The sequence below is a fragment of the Crinia signifera genome, chromosome 6 (assembly GCF_055691185.1).
Source record: "Crinia signifera chromosome 6, ASM5569118v1, whole genome shotgun sequence".
Lineage (NCBI taxonomy): Eukaryota > Metazoa > Chordata > Amphibia > Anura > Myobatrachidae > Crinia > Crinia signifera.
Genome location: NC_139222.1, coordinates 147,966,001 through 147,989,582, shown reverse-complemented (window position 1 = coordinate 147,989,582; position 23,582 = coordinate 147,966,001).

Below are 23,582 nucleotides of genomic sequence, written 5' to 3'. Positions count from 1 at the left end.
GCCGCTGCCCGGATCCCCTCCACACGCCGCTGCCCGGATCCCCTCCACACGCCGCTGCCCGGATCCCCTGTACACGCCGACCACTGCCCGGGTCCCCTGCACACGCCGACCGCTGCCCGGGTCCCCTGCACACGCCGACCGCTGCCCGGGTCCCCTGCACACGCCGACCGCTGCCCGGGACCCTGCACACGCCGCCTGCTGCCCGGGTCCCCTGTACACGCCGCTGCCCTGGTCCTCTCCACCTGCCGCTGCCCGGGTCCCCTCCACCCGCCGCTGCCCAGGTCCCGACCACACGCCGCCTTTCCCTAGGACAGTGCCGTCTTCCCCATTGTGGTGGGCCCCTACTATTCTTGGGCCCCTGGGCAACTGCCCATTAAGCCCAATGGGAAAGACGGCCCTGCCTCCAGCTGTCAAAAGTGATAGCTGAATGTTTCGGAATGGTTAATTCCACTGAATTCTTTTACATTGCCCCCACACATTGATTAAAGGCATACATGCGGGAGAAGGAGTAAGTGGTATCGGTGCACATAATGTGCACTTCCCACCAATATTGTCAGATGATAGAGTACATCTATCCCCATTTGTGGCCAGACTATCCAGTTGCTGGTCATGCTGCCTATTGTACTAATGATTTGACAGTCCGAGCAGCCAGTATAGCAAGCAGATGAAAGTCAGTAACATTGACTTTCATGCATGCAGTGTAGCCAAAAGGGAGAGCAAAGGTGGAGTCACTGGCCACCAGCAGAAAGGAAAGAGAGAGAGGCAGGACTGAGATTGAAGTCTGGCCTTGGTGAACTGGGCTGGTGCAAGCTTTTTGCACCCTAGGCAAATCATCAGCTTACTGCCCCCACCACCACCCACATACCAATAACAACTTTCCTGAAACTCAGATGAATGTGTGGATGTTATGTCTCAGTTGAACACCTACCCCTTTGCACGAAGTTCAACAAGAACGTTTCTGAGTCATCCTTCATTTTGTGATAGGCAGAATCAAGGCCCACCCCCCAGATTCTTTAGGTCCTAGACGGCTGCCTAAAGCTGTCTAGTGACAGAACCCGCTCTGATTGTGCTCCTATATTATATAATAATATAATTTGGCTGTGTGCTGCCTAATTATGGCATTAGGTGGCACATGCCAATGCCATAACTTTGTGCATGCCACTGACTAGTCACCAGCATATGATTATTAAAATTATTTTTGTACCATAGAAACAAGACATGTGGAAGACTGCGCTGCTTATTAAATTATTGGATTGCTGTTTGGATACAAAATACTATTTACCAACTGTTTACGGTTTATCCATGTTCACATGGGCTTTCCGTTAGCAATTAGTGTACCACAACCCCTCGCATGGCTTACTTTGCTCACCATGCTTGGGGCCAAGTGCCTCACTCCTAGGGTGACCAATTCATCCCTTAAATCCGGGACACATTAATTACACAGGTTCTGTGGCAGTTTAAATTAAAACCAGGTGAAATGGAGTCTTGAGGTGTGGCAGTTTAAAACCAGGTGAAAGCCAACCACAGAACCTGTGTAATTAATATGTGTCCCGGATTAAAGGGATGAGTTGGTCACCCTACTCACTCCACAACCAATGCATTTAGCATACTTGACCATTCACAATTTTAGTCTCTGGGGATGGTAAAGTACTGTAGGAAAAAAAAAATGTTTTGACAATGACCTATTATGGTGGCCACCAGGTGGCACGAAGTGTTACTATTGCTTTTGTCCAGTAGTCCTTAAAGCCTCCTGCGCACTAAAACTTCACCTTTAACAGCCACTTTTCTCTGGTGGATTAGGTCTACCAGGTACTGGGGTGCCACTAGGAAACACAAACAGGAGCTCTATCAAAGCAGGTATATACAGACTGAAGTGCAAAGGGTATGCAAAATAACTGGTACATGCAACAAACAGATTTTTAAGAGACTACAGGGGTAATCAGGTATGACCAGCAATAGCACTAGAAACTAGCAGTATAACCAGCACAGAGCTTAGGGCAGGCTGGGTAATATAGGGAGAAACTCCTAATGAAACCCAGCAGGACGGACAAGCCCTCTAATCACTGCAGCTGGACAGCCAAACACACAGGCAGAGTGCTAATGGCCTAATTATGACAGGTGAGACTGCACATACAGAAGTCAGGCTGCAGTAACTCAGACCTGCCAGAGGCAGCTCATAGCATTACCATGTCAACCTTTTGCTTGTATATATATATATATATATATATATATATATATATATATATATATATATACCTGTTGGCCATATTGACCTAGTGCATGTCGACCAATAGTGTTCAACTTATTGATTGATGGCCTAATACATGTCGACCCATAGTCTGGAACCCATTGCACTATGGTATGAATTTTAGTTAATTAGGTATTTAATGCATTGGTTTTATTATGTAATTTTCTCAGGCATTCGTCACATTAGCTTCAAATGTATATCAATTGTTACAGTGTATAAAGCCAGTATATTCTGTTGCACTTGACAATTGGGAACAAAACTGTAGCAAAAAGACTGGGTAATAATAGACAAAAGGGTTTATTTACTAAGATGGGAGATCTTTTTAAGATGGGATGTTGCTATGGTGCAACTAATCAGATTCTATTTATTATCTTCTAGGACAGGCATTCCCAACCACGGTCCTCAAGGCACACCAACAGTGCAGGTTTTACTGATATCCAGGCTTCAGCACAGATGTTTAATCAGAATCACTCAGGTACTAATTAAGTCACCTGTGCTCAAGCCTGGATATCTACAAAACCTGCACTATTGGTGTGCCTTGAGGACCGTGGTTGGGAATGCCTGTTCTAAAAGGTGCTAAATAAGAAATCAATTCTGATTGGTTGTTATTGGCATCATCCTATCTTAAATATAACTCCCACCTTAGTTAATAAACCCCAAACAGTTAAGAGGTTTGTTGCTAATTTAGTGAAATTCTCAAGGTATAAAAAATTCTTCTACCTTAATTGTAAGCAGAAAAGGGCAGTAATCTGAAACCAGACTATGGGTAGTATTCAATGCGGCCAGCGAGGGGGTTAAACAGCGAGGATTGCAGAAAACTAGCGATCCTCGCTGTTTAACCCCCTCGCCAGCCGCTCGCCCTATTCAACGTTCTCGGGAGATCCTCGCCGTCACAGGATGGCGAGAATTCCCCAAAACAGTAAAACCCACGGCTAATGCAGAAAACCTGCTTTATTTAGCCACGAATCTCGCTGCTTCTGGAGCCGCATGCGCCAATTCCCCCCGGAGCGAGGGGGATTTGGCGTATGAATGGGATGCGTTGAATACTGACAGGGTGAGCGGTGACAGCGAGCAGGAAGCCCTGCGCGCTGTCGCCGCTCGCCCACGGCATTGAATACACCCCTATAAGTATGGCTAAAACAAATGCAGTGAAGAGAATCAAAGCATAAAGCCACTAAAGTATTTGCCACATATATATACACGAACAGTAGATCATGTTGCAAAATAACATTTAACTCCATTTATTAAGCAAGTTCAGTGGATTTCAAGAGTTTTAATGCAAAAATGTCTGCCCATGGATTTATCTTGAGGTAACTTTATTGCAGTTTGTCATGGTAGGAATAACCTAAGTACACGGTAAAGGGGTTAACAAGTATGATAGGGCTAATAGAAAACACCAAGTTGTTTTTTTTCCTTGTAAATGCCCCTTTAAAAAAATATGAGTATTCTAGGACATTTAGCTGCTGACTACATTCCCCCCCCCCCCCCCAAAATAAATTCTCACTCCTAGCCCCCACCAGCCGCCTCTAACTCAAACCCACCATTGTATTCTAGACACTGGCCAATGCTTACACTATACTAGTTGCAGATTCTCTGTTATAGTAGGGACTTTACTGTAAGCAATTAAGTGTTTGAATTCACAATTATGAGACATACTGTATCTACAACGCTCCCGGCAACATGCCCATAAGAAAGCACATCTTTGTGTATTTGAATAACCACCTCCTAGGGGAATACCCAATACAAATAAATTTCAAACACCTTGCGTTCCAATTGTTGGTGCGATTCTGCATGGACACAGTGTAACCCATGTGCAGAATTAGTTTTTAGGGATTTTTGAACATGAAATATTGTATTGTGCTTTGCCTCTTTCCCGAAATGAAGCAGGAAGCAGTAGCAACAAGATATATAAAATTGTTACCAGAGTGAAAACTCCCCCATCTGACAATCCCTGTCAGCAGGGGTGGATTGGGAACTAAAAGAGGCCATGGAAAAATTTGTAGAAGTGGCCTTACATGGGTGGCACCAAATCAAATGTAGGCCGAACAACACCTAAATACTGTAGGTGGGATTAATACAATGCTGTGTGGAAGCTGCTGATTTCAATATGTTTAGCAGTCTAGTGGCCCCCAGACCTTTAAGGTGCTGTGACAAATCCGAAACCTCCACATTTCACATAATACCTCAACTGAGACTGACCACAGACCCCAAACCCTCCATCAAGCAAACAACTCATTTCCATGGTCCCCCAAATATCCCACCCCAGAGGAGCCCAGAAATCGTTACACACCCAGATAACACCCACTACTGTCCCTTTAACAGATGTCACAAAGGATATACAGTAGATGGGCACAATGGTCTGTGAGCCAGCAAAGGTTGTTTTTGTGTGATACAGAAGGGGCAGTTGTGGTATGGCGCTGCTCCTCCTGTATGGCAAAGGGCATCAGTGCCAGCAGCAGACACAGATAGCCCTGCATAGTGGTGCTGATGTCTCCCTCTCTGTGTGTGACAGCTGCTACTGTACATGTTCCCCCTCTGCTTGCTGTCACTGTATCAGGGAGATACCCTCCTCCTGCTCCCTTATCTCTGTGAGCAGTGCCAGGGCTCTGACGTGCCAGCTCCCAGCCCCTGTGCATCTTTTCCCATAAGTAAGATAATGCTTGGCTGCTCTCTACAGTGTATAAGCCTATTAAACATTTGTTTTGTGCTATTGCGCCACCTTATGGGAATTTTATTTATTTTTTTAAATAAATAAAAAATGTATTTAACAAATCATGCAGGAATCATTTGAATAATCTGTGGTTAAAATGTAGTTGCATTCAGAGCTATAGAGCCCTCTAAAGTGGGTTACTTATTTTTTTCTAACCCTATATTTTCCATACCTGGTCACACTGCACCCAGCACACAGCAGCATGTGCTGCAGGTTCTGCTTTCAGGTAACGGGGGGCGATCAGAGACCCACTGGGCTCCTCATCAGACCTGGGCCCGGGTACTTTGTACCCCCTCCCCCAACCTTTTGGCGCTACTGCTACTGATTCCCATCCCTAGAGTGGCAATGGGCTATGCTGTGACTGTCTAGCCCTACACTCTCTGCCGCTAAGGTAGCAGACCCTCATGTTAGCATCAATGAACAGTGTCTAGAATGAAATGATCTGTCCCTGCAAACATCACTGAATCCTGCATCGAATTAATTATCCATCACCTTGTAGACTTGTCTCCATGATGCTGTTTACACAATAAGTAAATATATTCATTAATGGGACTAATCATTACAATTAATTTATCTGTGTTCTACTCCTTCCATCTCTGAATACAAAATTATTTGGAACAACCATTACAACTTTATTGACATGAATTAATTATCCAATTAAAGGAACAACGTGAACACAAATTCCATCGGCATATATTCAATGCCGTGGGCGAGCGGTGACTGCGAGCAGGACTTTTTGCTCGCAGTCACCGCTCACCCTGTCAGTATTCAACTGACCCCCCTCATTCGCAAATTCCCCCTCCCTCCGTTTTTTGAGCGAGGGGGAATTTGCGAATGTGCCTCCAAAAGCTGCGAGAGCCGAGGCTAATTACAGCGAGTTTGCTGCACTAGCCTCGGCTCTCGCAGTTTAGGGGAATCCTCGCAGTTCTGTGACGGCGAGGATTCCCCCGGAACGTTGCATAGTGCGAGCGGCTGGCGCGGGGGTTAAACTGCGAGTATCACTGGTTTTCTGTGATCCTCGCAGTTTAACCCCCTCGCCGGCCGCTCGCACCAGCATTGAATACTTGTCGATGTATGCTGCACATACAATTTATTGCAGTGGATGATGCCATGCCTGACAAAGAGGTCTAAAACATGCTAAAAACATGCAACTGCAGACTAATTAGCTAGTTACAGTGTTTTTCCGTCCTTAATTGGCATATACGTCATATGATGTTAGAGCCCGCCTCCATTTTGGCATATTTAAAATTCTGTTTAGACTGACTTTTGTTACTTAAAATCCACTGATTTCTCCTGCTAGCGGCCGCATGTGAGGAATGTGTTAGCGAACATATCTTCTTGCATGCTACCAAGGGGATTCGGACGCAGGAGGCATTCATTGGGGCGGCGATTACCTGCTCGCTAGGCTTAGCGAGTGTACGCTGCCTAGCAAAGTGGGTCTGAATCAGGCCCTAGGTGTCACCACTAAAGATAATTCTGGCCAAAAAATGTGATCACTGGAAAATAATTGCAGAAAGATTCCCCAGCTTGCATGCGTTGTGGCTTGAGCTGTTTGTTATTGGCTGAATGTAGGGCTCGCTACAGCAATCTGATGATAAGGTCACTTCCCAAGGCATCATGTGCTTTTTGACTATGGCGGTACCGGTTGTGGATTATTACATAGACAACCTTTTCACCCTGTTGACCTTTTGCATGTCTACATATTGCATTCTGACCTTTTGACCATGTCGACCTATTTATTTAATAACAGTTTCTTATATAGCGCATACATATTCTGCAGTGCTTTACAAAGTATAGTTGAACATTCACATCAGTCCCTGCCCAGTGGAGCTTACAATCTATATTCCCTACCACATGTACACGCACATGCAGACATTCTAGGGTTAATTTTTGCTAGGAGCCAATTAGCCTACCAGTATATTTTTGGATTGTGGGAGGAAACTGAAGTACAATAAAGGGTATTTTGTGAACAGGTGCGCACAACACACATGCAGCTTAACTACAGTTAAGGTGACATCCAATAATCACCTTACATAGGACATATAGAAAAACAAGTGTAAACTGTAGAATTAGCGCTTGTGGTGTTCTCAGATAAACTCAGTCCGTGTGAAAATAATCACAAATAATCACAAAGAGTTAATGTCACCAATTAGAGGTATCAATGAAATGTAGGATTATTGCTGGTGGGATCCTCCAACTGTCATGTCCTCAATAATGGCGTAAAGCATGAAATGACACAATGCAGAAAAACATAGTGCAAACCTAATATGTAAACAAATGAAATTTAATAAAGAAGTGCACTCACAATTTTAATGCTTAATGAAAGCATATAGGTAAAAATCGCTCGAAGGTGGGACTGCGGTCCAACAGCAGGTAGTGGGGTACAGACTGACACCAGGTCCGGATACTGGAAGAAAGCTGGAGCCCAAAGGTACCGACAGTAAAGTCCGTTTTGTAGCGATGGTTTATAAAGCGAGACACGCCAAATGCATTTCGGACACACAAGGTCCTTCCTCAGCAGCGTGTCTGACAGTGTCCGCAGAGTTCCTAATATACGGTGTCCAATTAGGACCAAACAAACAAAATTACTTCCGCCTTTCGGCGTGTTAAAATGGCCGTGCGTTCCATCTCCAATAGAATGGTGCGTTCCACACGCGCTCTGGCTAATAAGGCTTTGGGAGAGAGGGACTTCCGCCTATACTCCACAAAGTATGGCCGTGCGGTCCATCAATATCAGCTGGTGCGTTCCAACACGCGCTCCAGCATGAAGACAGTCAAATATTAATCATACAACGAATGTAATAATTTAGAATAAAAACAAGGAACAAATAAAAATAGTGTCATTTCATAAAACCTGAAGAGATGGTCAGGGAATAGCTAAAAATATCATTAATTAAAAAATATAGCAGCATAACAAATAATTATAGCAGCATATAATTATTGCACAGAAAGTGGAGATTTTTAGCAGCATACAAAATGAATAAATAGATACAAATAAAACTAACAGGGATATTAAAAAGTAACACATAATAGGTTGGGCTAAGACAAGAAATGTTTCAATTCAAATTCTCCGTTTAACCCCTCGGGTACAAGAGTGTTCAACCGGTAGATCCATTTAATTTCTGACTGCGCCAACCTCTTATCTAAATCCCTTGTACGCCATCTGGGGGAAATTAATTGAATTCCCCAAAAATTTATGAGGTGACATTCTTTAGACTGATGGTAATTCTTAAAATGTTCGGACAGCGTATGAGTGGTAAGGCCCTTTCGAATATTATAAACGTGTTCGGCAAGCCTAACTTTAAGTGGGCGACTGGTTCTGCCGACATAAAAAAGGTGGCACGAACATTCCAATAAATAAACAATATTTTTGGAATGACACGTTATAAACTCATTAATTTTGTATTTCTTTTTATTGACCTCAAAGTCAACCATTTTGCGGTTGGTGACTTTTACTGACCTACACATGAGGCATTCTCCACAGCGGTGGAACCCTTTTGTTCTAATGCTGTGTCTTGGGCCTACATCAATGGTGCTCTTCACTAAATGGTTCCTAAGAGACGGAGCCCTTCTGTAAATGAAGATTGGCTTATCAGGAATTATGTTGCCAAGAATTGGATCCTGTTTAATCAGGTGCCAATTTTTCTTAAAGACAGTCTCAATTTTTGAGTGAAGCTGGTTGAATTGAGTAATAAAGGCCCATTGGAACTTGTTATCTGTTGTTTTGGGTTCTTTTATTTTCAAGAGATCACTCCTTTCTATGGTGTTAATTGTATTAATTGCTGTTTTTAGAACATCGGAGCAGTAGCCTTTCGCTGCTAATCTCTCTGATACATCTTCTATTTGGTGGTTACATATCTCCACATTCGAACAATTGCGTTTTATTCGAGTGTATTGGCCAATGGGAATTCCCTTGAGCCAGTTGGTGTGGTGTTGACTTGTTATCTCAATGTAACCATTCGAGTCCGTAGGTTTTCTAAAAGTTTTCGTGTTGACCTTTCTGTCATCAATATATATTGTTAGGTCTAAGAAAGATATTTCTGCAGGACTCGTAACAAAAGTCAAATTAATAGAGAAGTCATTTGTATTAAGATCATTACAAAAAGTTAAAAGATTCTCCTGACCATCTCTCCACACAAAGAAAATGTCGTCAATAAAACGCTGCCAGAGCACCAGACCCACCCCCAGAACGCCACCCTGCCAAATCCTAAGGTGTTCCCAATAGGACATGAACAGGTTCGCGTAGCTAGGGGCGAATCTAGTGCCCATAGCAGTTCCAACGCACTGCAGATAAAAGCTTCCGTCATGGTAAAAATAGTTATTTGATAGAATAAAATCAATACTTTCCAGAATGAAGCTTTTCAAATCTGTATTTAAGGTGGACATATCTAAAAAGAAGGAGACTGCCTGTAGGCCTTGTTCTTTGCGAATAATTTTGTAGAGTGTGCTTACATCTGCACTGCAAAGAATGTCTCCTTCACGCCACTCATAATTGGTTAAATTTCGAAGTAGATTCCCAGTGTCCTTTAAATATGCCTTTGTATTGGACACTAGTGGCTGTAAAAAGTAGTCCACATAAGCAGAGAGGTTGCTTGTAAGGCTATTACAGCCTGATACAATTGGCCTCCCCGGAGGTTTGTTGGCATCTTTATGAACCTTGGGGAGGACATAGAGGGAGGGTACAGATGGTTCTTTAATATTTAAAAATTCAAACTCCTTTTTTGAGATAATATTTTTCGTAAGGGCTTGAGTAGTAAGCTCCAACAAAGCTTTACTAATACGCATGGTTGGGTCAGTTTTTAATTTTTTGCAGGTGTTGTCATTAGTGAGTTGTCGATTAATCTCTTCCATATATAGTTCTTTTTTCATGACAACTACACCTCCTCCCTTGTCGGCAGGTTTTATAACTACCGATTTATCCTCTTTAAGGATTTCCAAAGTTTCAAATTCTTTTTTGGTAAGGTTACATTTTTTACCATATTTGGAATTACCCTTATTTACAATTTTATTAATTTCGTCCGTGACCACTTTGTTAAAACAGTCTAAAAAACTACCTCTGCAATGCGTTGGATAAAAAGTAGAAGCAGGTTTAAAAGGTGTAGAGGCATCAAAGGGTGTTACAGTATCAACAGTATCTCTTGATTCAAAGAAGCGCTTAATAGTTAATTTACGAATGAATTTCTGGATGTCCAGAAACAAGTCGAAACTGTTAGGTTTGAACGTTGGGGCAAATTTTAAACCCTTTTGGAGAATTTTAATCTCTGTGTCTGTTAGTTCTCGACCAGATAAATTAAATATTTTGCCTTCATTCGTATTAACGCTATCTTTTATAGTCGGAGCAATTTTCTTCTTTTTTCTTTTAGATTTTAATTTGATTGCCCCACCTCTTTTTCCTCTCTTAGTGGCTTTAATGTTATCATTCCTGTTAACTACCTTCTCCAATGTTTCTGACGATCCCTCTCTAAAAAAGAAGGGGTTGTAACATTGGGTCCTTCGTCAAATCTATTCAGAGTTGAGTATCTGTTGTTGGTTTCAATATTGAAATCATCTCTGGTTTCTTCTCTCTGACGATAAGTTCGTCTTGGGGTTTCCCAATTATCATCAGTGTTAGTTGGTCTATTTTTGTGCCAATTCCTATTTTGTCTATAGTTACGCTGACTGGTGAAGTGTCGTTTAGCGTTATACGTACTTTTATCCCATACAGGTAACTGCATTCTCTCCTCTAAACTTAAATTATATTGTTTTTTTCTCCATGTTGGTGCTTTTCTATTATTGAAAGTATTATGGGGAGTGAAAGTCCTCCTCAATGGGGGAATTTTTCTGGAGTCTACAATGGGAGGTCTAATTGGTTCGGGTTCCTTGGACGGGTTACTGTCTCTCAGGAATTTTTTTCCTTTCCTTTCACGTAATTCCCTTGTGTTTTTCCCTATTTTTTCCAAGAGGGACTCCTCGTACATGCCGAAGTCCTCAATTTCTTTGAACGGTTTAACCGATTCTTGTAGAACTAAAATTTCCTCATTAAGGAGTTTCAATGTCTTAGTTCTCTCCTTAATAATTAAATCAATTAGAGAGAATGAACATGTTTCTAAGATGGTATTCCAATCTTTTATGAATGATATATCTGATGAATTGAAGGAAGGGGGTTTTGATATTTTTAACCCTTTAGGGATGATTTTGGAGGATAGATAATGTTCTAATGTAACCACCTCCCACCAGAGTTTATTCTCCTTCAACATCACTGATTCAAGTTTAAAAAAGACAGATCCTAGGTTCTCATCACTTATATTGATGTTCTCATCTTTGGATGAGAAAGTATTCTTAACCAATTGGTTCTGAGGAAAACTGAACTCGGAGGAAACTGAAGTACCCGGAGGAAACCTACGCAAGCACAGGGAGAATATACAAACTCCGCACAGTTAGAGCCATGGTGGGAATGGAACCCATGACCTTAGTGCTATGAGGCAGTAATGCTAACCATTACACCATCCGTGCTGCATGTTAACCTTTTTGGGTAGACCTACTGACTGTCTATCTAGACACTGTAGATCTTTGCGGGTAAGGGACACAGACAAGGTCGCAAAGGTAGACAAGCACCACAATTTCTGACAGACATTGGCCAGTATTCAATGCTCCCGATTCACCATTTTTTTTTGGCAAATCGGGCTGCTTTCATTCGCAGTGAATCTTTTTCACTGAAAATCTGATTCACCCTATTCAATGTTCACTGTTCGCCTAAAGCGAACAGTGAATACCGGCCAGTTCTCCATTTCATGCTTGCTGCAATTCTCTGGTGTATTTCAATGGGGTTTTCACTGGGATTTGCAGAGAGTGTATTCAATGCTAGGATGGAGAACTGCTTTCTCCCTCTTTTTTTGCCATGATTCACCGTTTTGCATTTGACATCTTTCTTAGGTGAACTGGAAAGTGATCTTTTAAAATAAAGGGTTTTTTTTTGTCCAAAAATCTGAATTTTTTTCTGTTAACGGAAATGCTATTTTTATTCACGTGCTTGATGCACATTAATTTATATATATATTTTTTTGTCGCCAGGGTGCCGGGAGCCGCTCATTAAATATTCATATATTCACTTCACACTGGTCCCGGCTTATTACGAGCGGGACCAGTGAAGCGGCTCCCTACCCCTGTCCCATGCCAGCTCTCCAGGGGGGGCAGCTTCTGCCTCCTTCTCCTCCACAAATTCTGGGGCAGGTAGGGAGGCTTACATCTCCCTGCCTCCCGCCGTCCCCTGGCTCCCTGCGGCATTTGCCACAGGGGTTAAAATTCGCCGTCAGGGGCAGCGAGCTCCTGCGGCGTCGAATCGGGTGACAGGGAATGCTGCAGCCCTCTGGAGCCCTGTGAATGTGCAGCGAATCCTAAACAGGATTCGCTGCACATGGAGAAAAACCGCATTGAATACTCCCCATTATCTCACACCTGCCCATATCATAGTTAAGGATGTCTTTGTCAGAAGGCTATGAGCATAAATTTTTCCTGCTCAGCTCCTCCTCCTCGTCTTTGCCAGCTCCTACAAAGATGCAGTGACATTATCTCACACATGCACGTATCATTCTTTAAAATGTCTCCATCAGCTCAGCCTACTAAGAGCCCAAACAAAACAATAATTTCAGCCACAGTCCTGCGGCAAACCCTGTCGATTAAATTATTGTTTTTTTAAAGTGTGCATGTCCTGTTTATACAACATAGCGGTGGGAGGGAGGACCCAAGGACAATTTCATCTTGCATCTCTTTTCTTTGCATTATGTCCTAGTTTCTGGAGTTTTTAAAACTGCCATTCTGTCTACCACTGTAGTGCAACTCCTAGATGTGGCAGGTGTTTGTGCCGCCCACGTGTCGCTTAGCTTAGTCATCCAAGTACGTTGGTGCAACCTTTTGGGATAAAACCAATATTGTGCGATGTGAGGTGTTCAGAATAGACTGGAAATTATTTTTATTGAGGTTAATAATACTGTAGGAACTAAAAATAATAATAATAAAAAATTCTGTAATTTTAGCAATTTTTATGATATTTTTCCATAAAAATACAGATCCAAAATCTGAAAGGGTGGTTTTGGGAAAACCAATCCAGATCCAAAACATGAACAGAGGTCCAGATCCAAAACAAAACAAAAAAACAAAAAAGTGTCAAGTGCACATCCCTAGTTTTTAGCAATACATTTTACCTTTGGATATTCCTTGGTATGGGGGTGTTTCGACAAAATTAAAGGGTTTTTTTTTCAAGCACAAACTTTAGTCCTTTTGGCTATATAGTGTATTTATGTATTATGTGTATTTATGTTTATGACACATGATATTTCCCATCCTTGTAAAATACTGCTTATATAGCTATGTGTAATAAAAGGAATTTCATTTTTTTTTTACTTAGCATAAAGGGAGATTTTATACACTCTCCCAAACCATTAAAATGGAGTAACATTTACTGAGGAGTTAACACATGATTAAGCAACCCCAGTCATCACACTATACAACACCCAGAGACAGAATGCATACACATCACATAGCAGGCAGTGACTTCAGTCTAAGGACAGGCAGATGTTTACATCCCATGAGACAAGAATATATTCACGAGAATTATCAATGTCCCTGGATACAAACACAGACATCTGCTCATTATTTAAAGCTCATTTCATTTTGCTTGACCTCAAAATTTGTGTTTTTGTGTTTGGATGTAATCTCAGGTGCTTTAAATATTTAAATAATTAAACGTATTAAAAATAAATAATTTACATTGCTACGCAAAGGTCCCTTGTTATTATATGTAATGGCATCATCAGCAGATGAGACTATTATGTGGGGAAGGGAGTTTATTTGTCTGTCCAGCACATCTACAGATGCACACTCTCATTTTAGTCTATTCTGTCCGCGCTATGGCCCTCATTCTGATTGACCTGCAAAGCTGCAAAATTCGCTGCTTTGCGGGTCATCTAAGCACCGCCCCCTTCCTGCAGGAGTGTCCGCCCACTGTACACACCGCAAATCCCACTGCGCTCATGCGAGTGGATGTTCTGCATAAACATCCATTCGCAGACTGCGTGCAGGCAGAACTTTGATCTGCGGCGCCCCTGTACAGGAGGTGGGCTGGCAGCTGACAACCAGTGACGTCAGCTGCCCGCTCCCGGCACCTGCATCACAGATGCGTTTCCATGGGAACACCCAGCCTTTTCATAGGGATGCCCATGAAATGCTGGATACGGCCGCTAGGTTGATACTACAAAGGTCGTCATACATTAGGTTGACCATTAAAGGTCTACAGGGCTTAGGTTGACACATGTAGACATAGCTAAGGTCGACAGGGAAGGAAGGTCAACACAATCATTAGGTTGTCAATGGGAAGGTTGACAGTCAAAAGGTCGACATAATGTTTTCATGGGTTTTTTGGCCGACAGGTGCAGACAGGCAGTATGTCATACCCTACCATCCACGGCGGCGTGGAGGAAGAATATAATAATGTTGTTCACTGAAGTCAGGAAATGACATCATTAGATGCTAAGCTTATTGTAAATATCTGATTACAAATACATGCAGGTTATAGCTCAGTTATTGTTCAGCAAAAGAAGTAATCCAATGACAGAACATTATACAGCATCTATGTAGTTATAAAAGCTTATTGCTCACAGAATTACTATGGGATAATTGGATCTCTTGTTAGTTTGACCGCACATGCAAAGGTCAATATCAGAGATCTGAGGCTGGGCAAAATGACCATACCATATCTCATATTACATGTCAGCCAAGAGACAACACATGCAGGTCAATGAAGCCCATTCTTCCTGATTTCATATTTCACTAGTGTTAAATATAATAATAATAATAATAATATAGATTTATTTATTTACAGTTTCTTATATAGCGCAGCATATTCCATTGTGCTTTACAATTGGAAACAACAGTGATGAAACAAACTTGGTAGAAACAAACCGACATAGAGGTAGGAGGGCCCTGCTCGCAAGCTTACAATCTATAGGGATAATAGGAGGGATACATAAGGATAGAATTCCATAGCATGGCAGTCCCAACAGACTACAGGACAGTCCTGATGGGATGCAATTAGATATGAATGCTACTGGAGGTTGTGTGGGGGTTCTGAATATGATAAGCTTGCCTAAAGAGATGAGTTTTCAGGGAACGCTTGAAAATTTGGTGGCTAGAGGAGAGTCCTAATGTGCGTAGAAGGGCATTCCATAGGGTGGGTGCTGCCCGACAAAAATGAGTGTGGGTGAGACGCAGATATTGTGCAGAGCGGAGAGGTCGGCTGGGGATATATTTTGAGATAAGCAGATATAAGAGATATAAGTCAGTGTAGTCAGAGTGATGGCTTAGAAATATTTTATATAGAATGCGGTAATATACAGCATATGTTTTTGAGTGTTTCCCAGCAGTCAATCAGATTATGTATATCATCCCGAGAGAACCTGAGAGAACAATGCAGAGAGAAAATTATTTAGCACTCACATTATACAAATTGGATACAAGTCTCTCTAGCCGAAAGTAAGAGCACTACAGGGTTGTGTGTGTGGGATGCCCAATCTTTTCTAACAATGTGCACTGCAGGAAGCTATTGTCAAACATTCAATAACTGAGAGAAAACATTTACTTGAATTGTTATTTATAGAAAAGTGCAAGATAATAATCATGTTGAAGTTGTTTTATATTATGAACTAAAAGGTTAGTATATTTTCTCTCTCAGCGGGTCAAAATATTAGAAAGGAAATTAACATTTACATAAAAGGGAAGGAAAATGAACATTTCTATAACTATTGATGACGTATGTATTTGAGGATATAAGGTAGTTAATTTTCCGAATTCCATTGATACAAGGCTATGAATATCTACAATCATCAGAATAGTCCAGCAAATGGCTGTATGAGATTACGGGTACCATTTAATAGAATGTGATTTTTAGTAACATTTCAAAATTGCTCATTATCGCACTTTTTTAAATCAAAATTTTTGCTGCAAATTTGCATATTTAATGAGCTGTGTATTCCGGGCAAAATAGTGCAAAAAAATGGAGTGAGGGTCCCCCTCCTGAGCATAACCAGCCCCGGACTCATTGATCCGGACCTGGTTCCAAAAATACGGGGGACAAAATGCATAGGGGTCCCCCGTATTTATGAAACCAGCCCCGGACTCTTGGACTGGTCCTGGTTCCAAAAATATGGGGGACAAAAAATATGGGGGTCCCTCGTATTTTGAAACCAGCACCAGGCTCCAACAGCCTGCGGTGTCATGCCACAGCTGGGGGACACTTTTTACATAAGATCCCCTGGCCGAACCATGAGCACCGTGGCTGGTCAGCCTTGGACGGGGTCCCTGGGGACCCCACGCCATTTAAAAAAAAATCTCAATGATCTGTGCAGGGTTCTGGCCAATTCGCCTGTCAGAACCTGGTCTGCATGTGTACCGATTTTTAGACACATTTTCCCGAATTTGCATCTCATTAAATATGGGAGTTGTATACTTTTCAATGGGAAAATATCCTGATGCCAGTTCAGGTGTTACTAAAAATCGCAACTTCAGAATGAACCGCGGGTGTTTACATTTTTCGCATTTCATTAAATATGTGAATTCGGAAAAACGTGCGATTTCGGAAGTTTTTGGACAAAAAAATCACACAAATCACATTTTCACATCTCATTAAAGTCATTATTTTCCCTTTTACAATGGAGGCCATGCCCATCTGTGCACACAACCATCACCGCAACAAACTGTGACACACCCATAATAATGTCTACTTCTGTACACCTGAATAGCCAACATGGTGTGACTTAGTTGCATACACTCTTGACGTTTCACTTCATGAGCGATATGGTCCATGTTTTCGCTGGAAATCCTGGGAAAACAATATTGTTAACAATATCGTTCTGTAATATCATTTGGTCCCCGCTCCGCTCATGCAGTCATTGACGATATAGTCGAAATGAACCTGCATGTACAGTGGGGGAGTGGGGGCGGGTTGTGGAGTTGTTAATGACCAGCAGGAGCATGCATCGTTCATTGTTTGTTGAGTACGCACTGCGCAATATCATATAGAAGAGCCAAAATAAGCATTATCAATATATTGCCCAGTGTGTACGCACGTTAGACATGCTCAGTAATTAAAAAATTGCTCTACTTCATCTGACATTGACAAAGCATGCCATTCAGAATCAGGACCTTAGTTGCATATATTTTCATAAATGTGTGAGCCATATAACACTAGCAAGATGCTTCTTATCTCTAATTAGTGAAAGTCCCAAAATAAAAATGTATTCATGAGACAGATAAAGTTGCTAGGAAGTACCAAACTCTTGCAAATGTGATTTGTTTCAGAATTTAAATTGCTTCTTTAATATGTGCCAAAACACTTGGAACAATTTCAATTGGTTGTGTTCTTTAGCTATTCCAATATATCCTGCTATAGCATCTAAGAAATATGCAAAAGTGCTACTTGAATTCCTCAGCCTGTGATATTATCAAATCACTCAGCACACATTACTGGCACACATGCGATGCACCAGCGATGTGTCCTCAGGGCCGGCGCCACCACTAGGCAGCTCTAGGCATTTGCCTAGGGTGCCGGCACCTGGAGGGCGGCAGTTCGCCCCTCATCCCCAGCATGTGCATATATAGCTGGCGCCGTCGGCGTCCCTGCAGTGCTGGAGCGGGCAGGTGCTGGAGGGGGCAGGGGTGTCCGTGCCGCGGGGGTACCCGCAGTGCTGTCACTGTGTATAAAGCTGCTGCTGGTGGCGTCGGTGGCGGCGGGGTCCCTGCAGTGAATAGAGAATAACTAGCGCTATGCGGCGGTGCGGGAAGTGCTTCTGGGTTTGAAAACACTTTCCGCACGCTGTGTTTTCAAAATCAGAAGCGCTTCCCGCGCCGCCGCATAGCGCTAGTTATTCTCTATTCACTGCAGGGACTCCATCGCCGCCAGCAGCTTTATACACAGTGACAGCGCCGCAGGTACCCCCGCGGCACCCCTGCCCGCTCCAGCACTGCAGGGATGCCGATGCCGCCAGTTTTGTAATAAAGATACCACCCCCCACCCCCCGACTCGCCTTGGGCGCTCCGGTGCCTTGCACTGGCCCTGTGTGTACTGAGCAATCTATGGGGACCAACAGTGGCGTAACTATAAAATTTTCGCCCCCCTGCCGCAAATTCGGGCAGCACCCCCCAACCCCTAGGGTTAACAACCCCCCCCTTCCCCCGTGCCCTCCCCATGCACAATACCTCCTGCTGCGGCCGGCGCTTATGTCAGGTCCCGGCTCCTGCAGCATATAAAAAGTGACTCTCAGAAAATGGCTGCCCCATAATGCAGACAGTTTTTGAGGATGCTAGAGTAGGCGGCGGCCTCCTCTAGCAACCTTAAAAACGGTCTGCTGTATGGGGGCAGCCATTTTCTGAGAGTCACTTTTTATAGGCTGCAGGAGCCGGGACCTGACAGAAGCGCAGGCCGCAGCAGGAGGAGTAGTGTATGGCCAGATGCACTAAGCTTCAAAAGTGATAAAATGGAGAGTGATAAACAGCCAGCCAATCAGCTCCTGCCTGATATTTTTCAAACACAGTCTGTGACATGGCAGGTAGGAGCTGATTGACTGGCTGTTTATCACTCTCCATTTTATCACTTTTGAAGCTTAGTGCATCTGGCCCAGAGAGCATTTTGTCCATCCTGGAATTGGTCATGTTGGGATGTATGCACAATCTAATAATATTCCCTCTGAGCCCCTCTATCTTAAGTGCCCTGCCCCCCCCCCCCAAAGGTTCTAAAAATGAAATGAGGCCCATAGTACCCAAACACATTCTGTCTACCATTTCTCTACGTCATGGGTCCTCAAGGCCCTCCAGATGTTGTGAAACTACAAATCCCAGCATGCCTTGCCACAGTTTTGCTATAAGGGAATGTTAAAACTGTGGCAAGGCATGCTGGGATTTGTAGTTTCACAACATCTGGAGGGCCGCAGTTTGAGGACCCATGCAGTCTACGTCATCCTAGAAAATGACAGAATCTGATTGGTTGCTGTGGGCAACGTCATCAATTTTTATATTTTATGAAAAAATATGCCCTTTATTGTCATCTTTTTAATCCCTAATGAATGGATTAATGAAATCTCAAAATGACACACTTCATTTCTGTTCTGGGGATAGTAAAACATATTACATAAAAATAAAATGATATATGACAAATAAATGGAATAACTTGTGATATCTAACAATTAGTGGCGCTCTAGGATACAACCTTAGTGTTTCCATAAATCGAATCCTAGTTGGAAAATCTGTCAAGGCCTTAAAAGACACATAAAATGTAATAGCAGTGTGTGAAGAGGAAACACGTAGTCATTAAACTAAATGATAACCATCTGCCCCAATATGAAGAGAATTGTATCGTTGCTTGTCCCAATCTGTTCCCTTTATCACTTCTGTTAGCATATTAACAGATTTAGAAATGTGCTAACCCTGTCATTCTAAAATGACTTGGTTTTCTGAACTTGACAAGAAGCCTTATGTCCTAATGTAATCGTAACTTCTGTACAAATAATGTTTTACATCTATCTGTATTTAATTTCAACTTTTATATACAGTAGATGTAGGTGGGACAGCTATTCAATTAGAGCAGGGATGGGGAACCTTCGGCCCTCCAGCTTTTGTTGAACTACACATCTCAGCATGCCCTGCAACAGTTGTAGCATGGCCACATAGCAAAACTGTAACAAGGCATTCTGGGATGTCTAGCTCCACAACAGCTGGAGGGCCAAAGGTTCCCCATCCCTGAATTAAGGCCCCCATACATTAGGCCGACTTGTCCTAGGGACAAGTCGGACCCAATTTACCTGCGAGCCGCCCGGCAGCTCCCCGGGAGGCTCACATACAATTTGGCACTTGATGTGCCATTTTTTACATGGGATAAATCGCATGCGATTTATCCCATGTAAAAAAAAACCCGGGGAGCTGCAGGGCGGTGAGGAGTAGTGGGGGCGGGCAGCGGCAGTAGTGGGGGCGGGCAGCGGCGATGGTGGGGGCGGGCGGCGGGTGCGGTGAGCGCTGCTGACCTGGCCGGACAGTGTACTTACACATAGCAGCAGCGGGGACGGGCAGCGTAGTGGCGGCTATTAGATTTTTAAAATACTTGTCAAATGACCGGCCGCTCTCTGATTGGCCGGAGAGCTCTCAGCCAATCAGAGAGCGGCCGGTCATTTGACATGTATTTTAAAAATATAATAGCCGCCACTGCGCTGCCCGTCCCCGCTGCTGCTATGTGTAAGTACACTGCCCGGCCAGGTCAGTCAGCAGCACTCGCCGGCGCTCAGGGACCCGCTGCCCGCCCCACTGCTCCCCCGGTGTCTGCATGCATATGCCTGTCAGGTGGCAGGCATATGCATACAGGGAGGTTGGACGTGATCGTATGTACAGACCATCCGACCTCCCTGATCCGGTCCGATGCGCACGGGACCGCGCATCGGATCAGATATCACACACCTACGATTTTGGGCCGATATCACCCGATTATCGGCACAAAGTGCCGAAATCGGATGAAATCGTCCCAAAATCGCATAGTGTATGGGGGCCTTTAGAGAGACACACCCTGAGGCAGCTAGTTTCTGATTGCACTCTCAGTGCATCCCAAAACAGGTATGCAGCAACAGAAGCCACCACACTACAGTTTCCCTGAATAAGGTTTATGTATTTAGCAAGTTTGAAGACCCGGTAATTTCAACTTGGGTTGACCCTTACACACAGAATGAATACCCGCGTTAATCAGCAAATTACCACGTACAGATGCTAGGCCTGGTAATTTGCTTTTCTGTGTAAAAGGGGGTCAGGCTGGGACCTGCAAAACACTCAAATTATGAGTTAAAACCAGGAGATATGGGCTATTCTGTCTGAAAGTGGTAATAAAGAGCTGATTTTGTCTATCATTGTCTAAAATGCGATGAGAAATGATGACATAATCTAATTGGTTGCTATGGGGGCAATACCACCTCTTGTTTAAAGTAAATTTAGCCCAGAGAGATTGTTTTCTCAACCATTAGTGAACTAATGTTGGGTACACACCTACTGTATAAATGTATTTGTCCAATCTGTCTTGTGGTAACAAAGATCTGAAAATATATGGGAGTCAACTATTCGCTCTCAAATGCTGAAAAATAGACAAAAACTATTGTTAAGATAAATATGTGAAATCAAATGGAATTACCCAATTTTTCTGAATGACCACTGGGTGTTTTCCAGGGTTTGGGAGTGAAAGTTAAATTGTCGTATAGTATGTTACCATACATTAACAGAATTAGGGGATGATTCAACCCTGTTCATTTTGGGCCAAACTCGGCCCCGTTCCTGATGTTTGGGGTTGGTGCATGTGCGATTATGCGCATGTGCAAACCCCAGGAGCAAAGGAGAAGGGAGGGCCGGGGGTAGGCAGGGGGCGGGAGCAGGGGAAATGCCAAGCATTTTATGAGCGTCCCCATAGAAACACTGAGCATTCCCCTATGAAGACAGGCAAGGCGATGCCTTCTCAGGGCAGGTGACTGATGTCACATGATGTTCAGGTGGGTGACAGGCGGCGTTTACCTATCTAGTGGACAGGTCTGAGTCAGGCCAAAAGCTACCTAATGGTAGAGCAGGCCTCAGATGACATATTGAACTGCACTGAAGCACATAATGGGCCAGATGCACAATGATTCAAAAAGTGATAAAGTGTAGAGTAGCGATAAACAACGAGCCAATTGGCCCCTAACTGTAATTTTTCAAACCCAGCTTGTAATGTGGCAGTTGGGGGCTGATTGGCTGATGGATTCTCTACTTTATCACTTCGGTGCATCATGCCCATTGTATTACTTATTTTATCCACACAATGGCTTAATCAGGTAATATAATCTGTTTTCTACTATGGTTTTAATAATTCTATTTAATTACATAATTAAATGTATTTCAGAGTATCTTTGCCATTTTATTTTTACAGTTACTGTTAGTTATTTTCATTTAAAAAGTTATACAATAGCAGAAGTAACAAAGGTCTCTGAAGACCTCTCCCCAATACCCGCACATTGTGACTTTGATACAAAAAAGTTCTTGTTCTAAATGTAATGTGAAGAGAAACATAACAATCTGGCAAAGACTCAATGCATTCAAACACAATGTTTTTTACAGATGCTGTTATCGCCAAAAAAGATGGTTTGTAATCCTATTTTCTTTGATAAGAGCTTTGCAACATGCTCAGAATAAGACTATTCATAACTGGAAAAAAGAAACTATTGGGAAGATAAAAATTAACTAAACAGCTTGATGCAGCAATTAAGCCTACAGTATGTTCAGAACATAAATAATAACACTTAAATTGCACTTAAAGTCAGCAGTACGGACGGTGCAATGGTTAGCATTACTGCCTCTCAGCTCTGAGGTCATAGGTTTGATTCCCACCATGGCCCTAACTGTGCGGAGTTTGTATATTCTCCCCGTACTTATGTGGGTTTCCTCCGGGTACTCCGGTTTCCTCCCACAATCCCAAAATATACTGGTAGGTTATTTGGCTCCTAACAAATTTAACCCTAGAATGTCTGTGTGTGCGTGTACATGTGGTAGGGAATATAGATTGTAATGGTGTGTACACACGGTGATATTCCCTTACTATTCGACTTAAGATTCGAGTGCTATGCAATCTTTGCTAACTCTGTACTATTTACATACAATTCATACAATCTGCTTTAGATTTGCACTATATAGTCATTGCTGCCCTGTCTATCTGGGGTTCTATTTGTGCTGTCACTGGAGCGCACATCGGGATCAAGGTAAAAAACCTTTACGATCCGCATGCGATTTTGATATTAATATTCTCTGTAAAGCTCTGCAGAATATGTATGCGCTATATAAGAAACCGTTAATAAATAATAAAGAACTTATGTATGAATATTCTATGATAAATTTAGTCTAACTTTCTTAAAGTTTTGGGAACTAATATTCTCAGATGCAAATATTATCTAAATCTGGAGAATTGGAGGTGACATTTACTGGCGATGGATGGCAGGTTCCAAATGCCTGCAAACTAGCCTTTCAGTTAACCTACTACTTACAAGTAAATATTTTTTTACTTTAACATTGAAGTTTTACATGTGTATGCTGGCAGAATCAGCTACACTCAATGGTTTTGTACACACGGTGATATTCCCTTACTGTTCGACTTAAGATTTGAGTGCTATGCAATCTTTGCTAACTCTGTACTATTTACATACAATTCATACAATCTGCTTTAGATTTGCACTATATAGTCATTGCTGCCCTGTCTATCTGGGATTCGATTTGTGCTGTCACTGGAGCGCGCATCGGGATCAAGGTAAAAAACCTTTACGATCTGCATGCAATTTTGATACATATAGTATATAGTCAAAATCTAATGTCAAATCTCACCATGTGTACACAGTACATCACAGAGTATGGGGCAGATTTATTAAGCTTGGAGAAGAGATAAACTGGAGATAAAGCGGAGAAAAGGTAAAAGGAGATAAAGCACAGCCAATCAGCTGTGTTTGAAAAAGACAGTTGGGAGTTGATTGACTGGTGCTTTATCTCCAGTTTATCTCTGCTCCAAGCTTAATAAATCTGCCCCTAAATTTGTAAACGCTCAGCCCTAAATTA